The sequence below is a fragment of the Monodelphis domestica genome, chromosome 3, assembly GCF_027887165.1.
Source record: "Monodelphis domestica isolate mMonDom1 chromosome 3, mMonDom1.pri, whole genome shotgun sequence".
Classification (NCBI taxonomy): domain Eukaryota; kingdom Metazoa; phylum Chordata; class Mammalia; order Didelphimorphia; family Didelphidae; genus Monodelphis; species Monodelphis domestica.
In genome coordinates, this window is record NC_077229.1 from 14543641 (window position 1) to 14553540 (window position 9900).

At 52.7% G+C, this 9900-nt stretch overlaps 1 long non-coding RNA gene across 1 annotated transcript; it reads right to left on the reverse strand.

The window, feature by feature from the left end:
• Positions 1-2760: 2760 nt before the first annotated feature.
• LOC107652003 (uncharacterized) lies at positions 2761-3314 on the reverse strand. Its single transcript, XR_001629466.2, has 2 exons — positions 2987-3314; positions 2761-2874 (listed from the first exon to the last, which is right to left on the reverse strand). It is a non-coding gene; the product is annotated as an uncharacterized LOC107652003 (long non-coding RNA).
• Positions 3315-9900: the final 6586 nt, after the last annotated feature.

The following is a 9900-nucleotide window of genomic DNA, read 5'->3' on the forward strand; positions in this document are numbered from 1 at the left end:
TCAGGTTAGTTATCTGATGCTTGTTGTTTCCTCCATTAGTCTGGGAGCTTTTTGAGGGCAAGGACTGTCATTGTTTGTCATTCTTTGTCCCCAGAGCTTGACAGAGTGCCTGGCACATAATAGGTGGTAGGCACGCAGAATATGCTTAGTAAATTGTTGTGGACTGAGTGACTGAACTTGGAGCCATCCTGACATTGTTTTTATAAGACTGTGCCATGTTCCTAGACTCTTTCTCTGTTCCCTGGCCTTATTTCCATCTTCCATGCATTTCTTTTTTGGACACCTAAATTGGTGGACGCAGTCCTCTGTAGCCACACTGATGTCTTTGGTAAATCCCATTTTTCCCTCCTCATTGGAATTGTTTCCATTCTTGACCATCCCTCCACTCTCCTGGGACATTGTCTTCTGTAGCATTTGGCCTATGGGTTCCTCCTTCTGTTTCCTCTGAATTCTCTGAAATCTGCTCTCCTGACATGTAGCAGGCATGTTGGATTTGGTCCTGATTTCTTCTCCTCTATCACAAACACTAGGATGTAGGGGTCATCCTCCCCCACAAGGTTCTCCTCATTTTTACCCCAGAAATTTGCCCCTTCTGTTTCATGAAAGGATTTTCCTTTATCAATTCCTTCACCTTTTGTGTCATGAAGTTATTAAATGCTTTGCTATTACTAGAGTGTGTGTGTGTGGGAGATGAGAAGGAGAGAAAGGGAGGAAGAGGAAGAGGAAGAGAGGGAGGAGGAAGAAAAAGAGTAGGGAGAGAAAAGAGGAAGGGGGAAGGAGAGGGAGAGGGAGAGAGAGAGAGAGAGAGAGAGAGAGAGAGAGAGAGAGAGAGAGAGAGAGAGAGAGAGAGAGAGAGAGAGAGAGAGAGAGAGAACTGCTTGGATAATTGAAGTCCCTCATCCCTATGATATCATTATCTTTCCTCTGTGCCAAGCTTGTGATGTTTCCCAAATTCCTTCTAGTTCTTCCTTTTGCCCAGGTGAAGTGAATTTTGTGACAAGATCATTTCTGTTTCTTCTTCCTTTGACCTTCACCTAAACACTCTATTCATGCTTCTCACCTGTGGTTTCTGGACTTCCTGATGTAGCTTATTTAGACTCGGGGTTCTCTCTAACTTGTACTTGTTCCCCAGAGTAGGATTGGCTGTGTATTCCCCTGAGAGCTCTACAAGGTAACTCTGTGAGGTTTTCTCTAATGCTATCAGCTTGAGCCCCTATTCTGTTTCCCCAAATATCAATTGCCAATTTCCATCCAATTTCTCCAATTTCATCTCATCATTGTCAGGAAATATCACTTTAATATTGATATCATTAATTTATTGATACCATTAATTAGCATCCCAGCACCATTTAATGTCAATTAGTTGGGTTTTTTAAACTCTTACCTTCTGTCTTAGAGTTAATACTAAGTATTAATTCCAAGGCAGAAGAGCAGGAAGAACTAGGCAATGGGGGTCAAGTGACTTGCTCAGGATCACACAGCTAGGAAGTATATGATGCCAGATTTGAATCCATGACCTTCATACTCCAGATCTGACTTTCTGTCCACTGACCCATTGAGCTGCCACTCAGTTAGCTAGAAGGATGTTTGTTGAGAAGATAAAGAAAGAACAACATCCCTAACAGCAGGTGACACCTTCTCTTGTATGGCCACTTGGTCCCTGGTAGAGTGAGCTCACACTTGAAGTAGTTACCACAAAGCATTTGTCCCACCAAACTCACCCCACGTGGCTGTGGATGGGTTGCTTCCTCTTGTCCGCCATTCATCCACTGCTCTGCTGTGTCAAACAGGTCACTCCTCACCAGGTCTGGGTCCCAGACCCGGATGACTTGATTTTTGAGCGGATCATTGGTCATCAAGCTTGGACAGCTGGCCTTTTGAAGCTCACAAAGTCGCAGCCATTTGCAATATTCTTTTGTCTCAGAGCAGGAGAGACTAGACACAGCTCTGGATCACTTGCTCACTAATCCCTGGTGGGGTGGGTAAACCCCCCCAGGTGGGGGGACAAAAACCAAGGCCTCTTCCCCACCTAGAGGCTGCAGCGTGTCTTCCCTTGGTTGCCACATAAAGATGATCAATCTAATTCCAGTATTGCTGCCCATCCAAAGGGCCTTTTCTTCCCCATCAAGCAAAGAAACCTTGGCAGAGGGCCTGCAGATGTTCTGAAGGGGAGGGTGAAATGAGGCTCCTTCCCTCTACACCTTTGGGCCCACGCCAAAGTGCTCCTAGGACTGGGCTGTCTTGGCCAGTCCCCCTCTGTACTCCCACAATAATTTTTCCTTCTATAATATTATCTCCATTCCCCTCATTTCCTCTGTCCTGTTTCTTTCCAATAAGCTCCCTGGCCCAGCCGTGAGTGTTAGGGATGCCACCCTGGACGTCAAACTGGTCTCCTTGCATTAGGACCCCACATTCTTCTTATTTGCTGTCTAAACTTTGGGCAGTTTTCGTAGACCCCTGAGGCTCATGAGTGGTTTTGACTATTGGCTCTTTTCTTGGATTTTGTTTCTGGGGAATTTCTGTTATCTCAGCTGCTCTTTGGGTCCTACCTTGGGAGGGTTATCAGTGGATATCAGATGGCTAAGTGATATGGTCCTGAACTTGGGGACAGGTGGACCTGCCTTCCAATCCTTCTTCAGACACTTCTTAGCTATGTGATACTGAGCAAATCATTTCCCCTCTGCATGCCTCAGTTTCCTCATCTATAAAACACAATTACAACATCTATGCAAAATACTTTCAGACTCTTAAAGCACCATATCAATGGCAGTTATTATTTATCAGGCAGATGATGAAAATCCATCACCAGCTACTTTGAGGTGCCCCACTGAATTGTCTCTCAGCCTGGAGCATCTGGGGCTCTCCTCCATCATTCTGAGGAGGGGGAGGAGGAGGAAGAAGATGAAGAGAAAGGGTAAGAGAAGGAAGAGGATTTTCCTCCTGCGCAGAGCATCCCATTGGCCCTTCTCTTGGGGAAGAGCCTCACCTTTGTTTTGAAGATCTAGTAATCCCATCATCCTCTCCATAGCTTGGTTTTTCTTCTCCTCTGTGTAGCCCTTGAACTCTGTGCCCCTAGCCTGACAGAGATCATCTCCCCACTGTCTCACTTCAATCCAACTCACCAGCTAGTCAAGGCATGGCTCTCTGATGCCATCAGTCCTCTATGAAGCAAAGGATGACCAACAATGATACTCCAATCCCAAGCCTCTGCCTTTACAAGTTTTCCTGCTGGGCAGGTAGGACCTGTCCAGGCTTCTATTTCCCCGATATCAGAACCCAGAACAGGGCACAGGAAGTGGGTGTCCAGTGGAGTGGGCAGCAGATATCATCTTTGAAACCTTTTTCATTATGGCCTTGATACACATCAACAAATGCCAACATTTCCATATACAAAGAACAGAAAAAAGCGATTGCTTGGAACCTGGGCGCCATCTTTAAACATGGCGCTCCTTTCTATTGCTCTTTTGGGCTGTTTTTCTAGAGAATCATTTCGATGCAGCTTTAAAAAGGAAACATCATGCACATTTCTGTGGTATGGTAGAAAGACCAAAGAGCCTGCAGGCAGTTGGGAGATCTGGGTTCCAATCCTGCCTGGGACTTCGGGCAAGTGATTCTGGATCGATGTTCCTTTCCTCAACTAGAAAAAGGGCTGATAATCTTCATAGATCAACTAAGAAGGACATTGGGATAGAAGCAATTTGCAAACTATGAAACAGGATGCAAAGGTGAGGGACTTTGGTAATGGATGAGCCTGACCAAAACAATTGGCTAACCAGTTAGACCAAGATACCCACCGCCCCCTGGCGGCCTGATTCCTGACTCGCAGCTCTCAATTCCATTGGTGGCTGCTCACTTCTCAGGAGATCCTCAGGGGACACAAGGTCCAGACAAGGTAACCTGAAGGGATTTCATGAGAGAGAACTCGAGTTAACAAGGGCCCAGGCTGGGAAAGTGGTCCCCTGAGCTGCTTGGAAGGAAGTCAGAGTCTGAGTAGAAGGGAAGAGGAAGGAGTACATTCTAGGCAGGGGGAGAGCCAGTGCAAAAGTCAGAAAATGTCCTGCTGGAACACAGAGGGAATGAAGAAGAGAACCAGGAAATGACTGGAAAGGGAGTGGGAGCCAGATTGTTTGGACAGAGCCTTAAATTCTGGGCTAAGGATTTTGTATTTCATTCTAGAGGTAATAGGGATCCATGGAAGGTTGTTGAGTCCAGGAAGAGCATGGTCAGATCTGTGTTTTGGGAATAGCATTTTCGTAGCCATTGTGAGGGAGTGGGGAGAGGTTGGATACAGGGAGACCACATAGAAGGCTACTGCAGTAGTCCAGGCAAGAAGTGATGAAGGCTTGAATTGTCATAGCAAAGGCTGTTTGAGTATAGTAAAGGGGGAAAGTCTGAGAGATATCAACTGATTGAGTATGGAAAGAGAGGAGAGAGGGGAGAGAAAGAGAAAGAGATAGGCTGGAGAAAGACAGAGAAAGAGAGAGAGAGAGAGAGAGAGAGAGAGAGAGAGAGAGAGAGAGAGAGAGAGAGAGAGAGAGGAAGAGAGACCAGAGACTGAGACAGAGAAAAAGAGAGAGACAAAGAAAGAGAAACAGAGAGGAAGAGAGACAGAGAGAGGAGAGAGAGACAGAGAAACAGAGAGAGGAAGAGAGAGGGAGATCGAGAGGAGAGACAGAAAGAGAGAGAGACAGAGAGAGAGGGAGGAAGGAAGAGAAAGAGGGAGACAGAGACAGAAAGAGAGAGGGAGGGGGAGAGAGGGAGAGAGAGAGAGAGACAGACAGAGAAAGGAGGGAGAGGAGAGAGAGAGAAAGAGATAGGCTGGAGAGAGACAGAGAGAGAGAGAGAGAGGAAGAGACAAAGAGAGGAAGGGAGAGGAAGAGAGACCAGAAACTGAGACAGAGAAAAAGAGAGATAGAGAGGAGAGAGACAGAGAGAAAGAGAGAGACAAAGAAAAACAGAGAGGAAGAGAGGGGGGGGGGAACAGAGAGAGAGACATGAGGAGAGACAGAGAAAGAGAGGAAGAGATTGTGAGAGAGAGAAAAAGACAGAGAGAGAGGAGAGACAAAGAGACAGAGAAAAGGAGAGACAGGGAGAGATAGAAAAGGAGAGACAGAGACAAAGAAAGAGGAACAGAGAGAGGAAGAGCGACAGGGGAGAGAGAGAAGGAGAGACAGGGAGAGAGACAGAGAAAGAAAGACAGTCAGAGAGGAGAGAGACAGAGAGAAACACAGAGAGAGAGAGAGACAGGGAGAGAGAAAGAGACACACAGAGAGAGACAAAGAGACACAGAGAGAAAGAGACAGCCATGTGGAGGATGGATGGTTGGAGAAGGGGGTAGCTGAAGGTAGAGAGGCCAATGAGAATAATCCAGGGGAATGATAAGGGCCTGCACTGAGAAATGGGCAAATGAGATTTCCAGAAAATGTCGGGAAAGAAACAGCCAATTGAAACAGTGAGAATTAGGGATGATTCTAAAGGTGCGAGCCTGAGCGACTTGGAAGATGACGGTCCCCTCTGAGAACTGCTGTGGCTCCCTATTACCTCGGTGGCCCGGGTGCCTCTGCACAGACTAGATGCCGGGCCTGGATCACTCCTCTCAGCTTCTGCTCTGGAAGATTCCTGGGCCTCCTTCAAGGCTCCCCTCAAGAAGCCCCTTCCTCAGCTGTTCAGCCCCTCCCCAGAAGGCTAGTCCTGCCCCCTCTCCATTCAGAGAGCCGGCCACGCCACGCCACGCCAGGCCACGCTAGGCCACGCCACGCCACGCCCCGGGCTTGCCGCATTCAGCTGAGACATCAAAGCCGCTCAGATTAGTAAAGGAAGGACTTCGGCCTCCGCTTCCTCAGGCTGAGCCCATTCCAGCCAGCCCGGGTCGGTTTGGCCAAGCCCGGCTGCAGATAGCAGCTCCAGCTCTGCGTAATCTTCCCTCTCTGCCCTTTGATGTGTAAATTTCTAAAACCTGTCAATTGTTCCCATCCTGCCGGCGGGCGGGAGATTAGGGAAAAGGCTCCTGGGCCCCTGCTCCAGGCTCCGAATAAACGGCGTGGAGGAGTCTGATTGGTGAACGGAACTCTCTCTGGGTCTCTCCAAGGCCACCTCGCCCCCCAGGCCTCCAGATCTCTTGTACTCCCTCTTTATTTGGACTTGGCTCCCTCCTTAAGCGACCTCTTGGACTGGGACAGGTCAGGCTCTTTCTCTGACCCACAGGAAGCCCTATTCTTGCCTGATGGTTGAATTCGGACCCTAAAGCTAAGTGTCCTTCCTCTGCGCCCTCCTGCTCCTCCCCTCAGGGGACCCCGGGGTCTGACTTTCAGAACTGGAAGGGACAATCTCATCCAAAGGCCTTAAAGTCTGGGAAGTGAAATGACTTACCCGAGGTCATGCGGCATATTTGGGTTTTCATTTAAACCTGATTCTGGGGCAGGATCTACAGACCTGACCACTCACCACTCAGCCTTCCATTCCATGACACCCACCTTGTTATCCTCGAGGGAAGGAGGGAGGGAGTTCAAGCTGAGTCCCAAAGCCCAAAGGGTTGGGGATTTTGCTTCTAGGACCCAGTGGCCAGGAATAGGGGGACCCCAAGCTCCCCCAAGCTCCCTTTTCCTAGCCAGGGTCCTCTTCTGCTCCTCTAAAGCCTGAAGAGTCGTCATTATAGGGAGCCTGTATTTATAGCCAACAGTGGATAGAGTGCTGGGCTTGGAGGCAGGAAAACTTGAGTTCAAATAGGATGTCAGACACTAGCTGTGTGACCCTGGGTAAGTCACTTCATCTCTTGGCCTCAGTTTCCTCATCTGTAAAATCAGTAGAGAAGGAGAAGGCAGAGCATGCCAGGGGTCACAGAGAGTCAGACAGGATTGAACAAGTCTGTACTTGGGGTTTATGGTTTTCAAAGCCCTTTATAAATGCTTAATTCATTTGTTATATCCCCTCTTCAGATGAGGAAACTGAGGCTGAGAGAGCTTAAGTAGTTTGCTCTGGGTCCTACAATTAAGTAAGCTCCCAAGGCAGGTAGGAAGTCTTCCTGGCTCCAAGGTCAACCCTTTCTCTCCTTCTGCTCCCCATCAGAGAAAGTGTTAAGATTTGGAGTCACAGGGCTTGAGTTCATATCCTGGTTCTGCTTCATTTATATCTAGGAGTCAATGACCCAGTGAAATAGAAGGTAATGGCTCCCGAGTCCTCTCCAACCTGGGGCTCCCCTCCATCTCTCTAGGCACTCTGGGGTGGGGGCTCCTGCTGCTGGCCACCTCAGTGGTCAGAGAAGGACACTTGGCCCCAAGTGGCATCTAGGCTGCCAGGAAAGAAGCTGCTTCTCTTCGCCAATCTGTGCCTCAGTTTCTCCCTAGCTCTAATGGGGAGAGTGAGGACAGGGCTGCAGTGCATTGTGGAGCACCTGACCTTTGCCCTTAAAGGCTCTCAGGAGCCCCAGAAGGATGTGGTTGGAAGGGAGGCTCACTGGAGGCCGGGCAGCGGTCATTCTCAAACGGGGGGAGGGTGCAGTCAGGAGAGAGGAGGCTCTGGGGGACTCTCGGCCAGGATCTGGGGCCTCTGGTTTTTCATTGAACTTTCGTCTCTCATTGGCACGGAGACTCCTTTGGCCAGTTGTTTTCTGCCATTTTAGGATTCAGGTTCTCTCCCTCCCTCCTTGCCCCAGGCAGCCAACAGAGTGGAAGTTTCCATGGGGCCCTCCTGTGGTTGGGGAGCCCCCAGGGTCCTGGGCTGGGGATTTCCCGTGTCTTCTCATCATCCTCCCGTCCAAGGTCCTCACTTTCCAGAGGAGGGAGCGGAGGGAGGTGCCTCCCCGAGGTGCCGCAGCGGCCGCCCCGCCCCCGGCTCAGGCTCCGCCCCCGCCACGCCTCCGCCCCTCCCCCTCTGGCAGGAGGAGCCCAGGCGCCCGGGAGGTGGAGGCGCAGCCCAGAGCCCGTTGGGCAGCTCAGCGCAGCGGTGCCAGCCTCGGCCCGGGCCGCCGGGGGCGCCCCCTCTCCGGTGAGCTCCAGCCCCCTCCCTGCCCTCCCCCCGCACTGTGTCCGGGGCCTGAAGTGGGGCGGGCGGGCGGGCGGGGTGAGGATGCCGGGCCCGGCTGCGGGCTGCGGGCTGCGGGCTGCGGGCTGCGGGCTGCGGGCTGCAGCGGCTGCGGGCGAGCCCGGGGGGGAGGGGGGCTATCTTGGGTCCGCTCCGGGGAAGGGGCCCCGATGCGGGGCAGCAGCAGTCCGGCGCGGGGGAGGGCTGAGGCGGGGAGCCCCGCTCCGGAGCCTCGGGGACTCTCCCGGGAGAGAGTTGTCTAGGGAACCGGGGAGGCAGCCAGGGGTGGGGGAGGCACTTGGTGAGGGACCTCGGCGTTGGCCCGAGGCCAGGCCGGGAGAGAGCTTGTGCTTTGGGGTCTGCCGAGGGAGGACCCCTGGGCTCTGCTCCGCCCGCAGGGGCCTTCCGCTGCCCTTCTCTCGGGACTCAGTTTCCCCTTCTGTAACCGGGGCTTCTCCCGGCCCCCTCACCTTCCCCTCGGGCACTTCGGTCGGTTGGAAGATTCTGGGGCAGCGTCCTGGGAGCGGAAAGAAGTCCATCATGAGCATTTATGGAGCGCCTACTGTGTGCGGGGAGCACACGGGAGATAGGAGAGGCTGAGGAAGGCTGGGGGGAGGGGGGACCGCTCTTCCTAGCTGGGTGACCCTGGCCAAGTCACTTCACCCCCGTTGCCCAGCCAGAAGGTGGGCAAAAAAGGAGAGAAGAACTGCTGGCAGAGCCCAGGGCATGGGAAAGGGTGCTGGGGTGGCGGGGGAGGACATTCTTGGCCCGCCGGGCTTCCCTGCAGGAGGGGAGGAAGGATCGAGCAGCCCAGGGCTTCGGGACTGTGGGAGGCCGCCCAGCTTGGTGCTGTGGGCTGGCCCTCAGGCTCTCACCCCCCTGCCGCCCCCCCCAGGGCACTTGCGGGACCCACCGCAACTAGAGCTGGACTTCTCCGCAGCTCCGCCCCCTTTCTGTAGCAGGAGGGGGCTGGCCTCAGAGACCCCTGTGGCCCCCTTCTGGAGAGCGGGGCTCCCGGAACCCTCCTTGCCGGCACTGGCCTTTGCTGCCCACTGGGGCGTCCTGGAGCTCTTTCACCCAGGCAGGAGGTTCAGGATAGAGGACTCAGCTGGAAAGGCACGGTGGGGTCCTGTTCCCTTCTTTTACAGAATAGGAAACTGAGGCCCAGAGAGGAGCAGGGCTGGAACGCTTCTTCTCTGCCCATTGGACTCCTGGGGCCCTCAGGAGACACCCAGGTTTTTAGTCCGTCTGAGATGGAAGGGACCTGAGGGGGCAGCCAGTCCAGCCCCTTCCCTTTTACAGAGGAGGAAACCGAGGCTCAGAGGTCCCAGGGGATTTGCCCCAGAGGATTAAGGGAGTAAGCTGCAAGGTCAGATTTGAACTCAAGTCCTCTGACTCAAGATCCATCATTCCTTCTGTTATCCCACACTCACCTATAGAACCTCAAGGAAAGCCCTTGTGCTTACCTCCAGGAGCCTCACCTGTAGAGTGGAGGAAGCAGGCTCGGGAAGGGAGAGGACCAGGCCTGGAATGGGGAGGTCCTGAGTTCCAATGTGGCCTCAGACACCTCCTAGCTGGGTGACCCTGGCCAAGTCACTTCACCTCCACTGCCTAGCCCTGACTGCTCCTCTGCCTTGGAACCCATACCCAGGATTGACTCTGGGACAGAAGGTTGGGGTTCAAAAAGGTGTGGCCACGACTGGAGTGAAGCAGTGGTGCTGCGGCTCAGTGGGAAGTGCTGTGGGCTTCTGGCCTGGGCTCTTCCAATCCAGATTGGTCCTACCTGCTCCCTGGAGCTGGAGCTCCCTGCCTGGGGCTGGACACTTCTCTCCCGGCCTCAGGGTCCCCGAGCAACAGGGAGAATTGTCTGTGGTGTCCTTG